General features: G+C 40.4%; 1 long non-coding RNA gene across 1 annotated transcript; it reads left to right on the top strand.

The window, feature by feature from the left end:
• Positions 1-1,240: 1,240 nt before the first annotated feature.
• LOC118944874 lies at positions 1,241-2,974 on the top strand. The gene is made up of 4 exons (XR_005040276.1): positions 1,241-1,357; positions 1,726-1,783; positions 1,872-2,056; positions 2,227-2,974. It is a non-coding gene; the product is annotated as an uncharacterized LOC118944874 (long non-coding RNA).
• The last annotated feature ends 681 nt before the right edge of the window (positions 2,975-3,655 follow it).

The raw sequence follows: 3,655 nt of genomic DNA, 5'->3' as shown, positions 1-3,655 counted from the left end.
ATGTCACCCTATTCTCTCTATATATATATTGTACCAGTTGGGCCATGGTCAAAAGTAGTGCACTCTACTGTATATGGAATAAGGTGCCATTTGGGACGTAATCTAGATAGATGTCTGGGCAGGTTTCAGTCCATCCTGGTGTACAGTCTGCTCTAGCTAGCTAGGCAGCTGTCTGTCTGTTGTGGTACTGCTGCCAAGAATGTGACTAAAATGCCAGCGTGAGCCGGGAAAACAACCCAGCGGATGAATTCCTGACTAAACACAGGTGTATATTATACCCTTTTTAATTCCTCAAAAACATGGTGGTTACGTCCCAAATGGCACCCTTTTCCCTACACCTATGGGTGCATCGTAGGCCCTGGTCAAAAGTTGTGCACCATATAAGGAATAGGGTGCCATTTGGGATGCAGATCATGGTATTTGTTTTAAACTATATTAATCACTGAATAACTATTATTCAGCTGTAAGTGCCATTTTGGGAGGTAAAATGAAATGTTGCAAATTAAATCTGAATGCTTTTTAAAGATTGACTGCCCCTAAAAAACAACAAATTCCTTTCAAAACGGCCTAAGTGGCATCAATATCTCCCTCACTAACTTTAAGCATCAGCTGTCAGAGCAGTTTACCAATCGCTGAAGCTGTACACAGCCCATCTGAAAATACCCCATCCAACCAACTACCTACCTCATCCCTTATTTGTTTTTGTTTTTCTACTCTTTTGCACACCAGTATTTTTACTTGCACATCCTCATCTGCACATCTATCACTCCAGTGTTAATTGCTAAATTGTAATTATACAGATTTTTCTATTGTGTTATTGACTGTACGTTTGTTTATCCCATGTGCAACTCTGTTGTAGTTTTTGTCGCACTGCTTTGCTTTATCTTGGCCAAGGTGGCAGTTGTAAATGAGAAGTTGTTCTCAACTTGCCAACCTGGTTAAATAAAGGTTAACAAATAAATACGAGTCAGAAGCATTTATTCTGGTGTCGAAATTGACTGCAAAGTGTAAATAGGATCATTTTGGTCAGTCTCGTCTAAAACGGAGTTTGGAACCTCAGTGCATCACAACAAGTAAATGAAGGTTGGGTTAGGATTACAATTATGTCAAGAAATCATGCCCCATTTTGTCAAACTCCACGTGCAAATTGCCCCTCTGCCCACTTTGCTTTCTTTCATTGTTTCATCGCCCCCAACGCACTCAAAGGATCACGGACGTTTGAGACTGAAAAGCCCTATACGGATTAACCATGCAATGCATGGTTCAAGCAGGATGCACAGCCAACTGGTTTGCATGCCCTGCCAAAGGACCCTATCATGCAAAATAGGTGTTTGGAGTTCGTTGGTCCCAAGTGGTGGTGAGTTTACCGGTAGCTAGACAATAGACTGCAGGTTATGTATCTGGTATTGTATATTTCTATAATTATTATCACTATCATCGCTAGCATAGCTGTATTTTATCTAGTTAACATTAACATTGCTAGCTATTTTTGACTAACTTTGCTAGTAACTGTAATGGCAACATTGCCATCTCTCTAAAGTAAATTTGACGACATAATAATAACGACCTACTTTAGCAAAGTCATCGTATTTCCAGGCCTCTCTAAATTAATGTAATTTAGATGAAACAGTCACATTAGCCTCCGAGGTGCAACCCATGTCTAGGGCACAAATAAATATTAATGTGCAGCTATGGTGTGTACTAGCTAACTCATCTCTACAACAGAGTACTAACTAGCAGCAACAAACTCAACCCAACCCAGGGTCTACCAGAAGGAAAAAAGGTGGGTATCTTAACATGTCCAGCAATGTGATTGAAATGGTTTTGTGACCTACATAATTTATTTCACTGTTCACTTGGTGTTTTCACAGCTTGTCAGGCAATACCTTACAAAAAAAGTGTGTCATGCGACACAAGTACCCTTGTGACACCACCTCCGTTGTTGCCAGAGTCTCCCTCGACTCCTATGAAAAGGACACGCCATCATGATGCCTCTGATAGTGACCCAAGTTACTGCCCTGAGGACGGACACAGACAGCTTCATCATCAACGACAGGTAATGTGTGTTATGTGAGAATTGTATTCAATAATACCCGGCTTGATAAACTAATTCCCCAGCCAAGCAGATAGTCATTTTGGTTGTGAAGTGCATTATCAAAAAGCTGTCATTTCTTTAAAACAAAATGCAATTTACCACTCAGCTGTCTATCTTTCACGCTGTCACAGGCCCTCCCAGTCAAGACCACCTCATAAGATTGCCTGCAGCAGGTGTTCAGGAGATGCCCAGGTTGCAGCCGAACATGCAGCGTTGAGAAGACCAGCAAGTAAGCTCTCATCAGCATCATGCAGACAGGCCCTCCCTGTGAGCATTCCTATGAATGGAACAGTCAGCCACATGTTGGCAAGTATCTGGCCAGCAACAGCTTTCACAGACTAATCATCAAATACAGAAGGTAACCCACTTAAATACTTTGATAATCCAAATGGGAAACATTATTTATGTAAACTGACATTATTTGTTGCTTATTTTCTACTTCTCAAGAGGCATATAATGTCCAGGGCATAACCTAGTCTAGTGGAACCAGCCTGATCGCTGTGTTCCCCATTCTATTTGACTTCACATTTTATGGCAAAGACCTCACCTCCAGCCTCACCTCTTGCCTGCACTCCAACAGTCGTTGATAGGGAGAACAGAATTAGGTAGGTTTATCTGACCTGTTCAAACTTCAACATAGTACCTGTTTGTATGTCATATATTTCCTATCCTAACTGCCATTGGTAATAGAACAGTGACTATGTGTGTATTAGGGTTGAATGGGGGGAACCCGGTTACCGAGACTTACCGTCCAAAACCACTCCCTTTTCCCGTTATAGATAACTCAGGGAGACTGGTAATTATAAATTATTTAAATGAAAAGCATGACGTGAAATGGAATGGAACTTAAATTATATGTGATGTCTATCTATCTTCTCTACGGCCTTCTCTCTGCTCTGCATGATGAATCACCAACTCTCAGGGTGGTGACAGACAGCCCATATCAGTATGGAGCACAGTTCACAATACATGTAGACCTATCATCTCATCTAATTTTTTTATTGTGACAGGCAAGTGGGCCTACATTTGCTGCAGCATAGCCTATGCTACATTAATATAAAGACTGAATGCACGACTAATTTACAAATCTGGATTTCAGGGGTCACCTTATTTTTTAATTGTAAAGATATATATATTTTTTTATTGCAGCTGCACAGTTTTAGCTTATCACTAGAATATCATTGCTTTAAATCAGTGCATAAATGAGCACTCGTAGTGTTTCTCTCCATTAATGTTGTTCAAATTGCATACAAAATAGATAATACTGTTTTGATAGGGCTATATATAGATGTCCTAGCCTACCTCTTTCAGATAATAAATTCAATGCAGTTTTAGCCTTATATTTAGTTAATGAATGATAGGTTATGCATAATAAGCTTCTAACTTACAGCCTCTGTCTCTTGCGCAATACGCACGCACCTGTGCTCTGAAGGCCACTCTCCTTAAAAAACGCTACTTAGCTCTTGGAGTCCCATGCAGGAAAAGCTAGACTAGAATAGCTTGCTGGACATAATCTTTTGGGCATTTCTTATACCAATAGACTATTTGAAGAGGGATGCA

Source organism: Oncorhynchus mykiss, chromosome 28 (genome assembly GCF_013265735.2).
Source record: "Oncorhynchus mykiss isolate Arlee chromosome 28, USDA_OmykA_1.1, whole genome shotgun sequence".
Taxonomy (NCBI): Eukaryota; Metazoa; Chordata; class Actinopteri; order Salmoniformes; family Salmonidae; genus Oncorhynchus; species Oncorhynchus mykiss.
The sequence above is the reverse complement of the archived record's forward strand: the minus strand, read 5'-3'. Positions and strand labels throughout refer to the sequence as shown.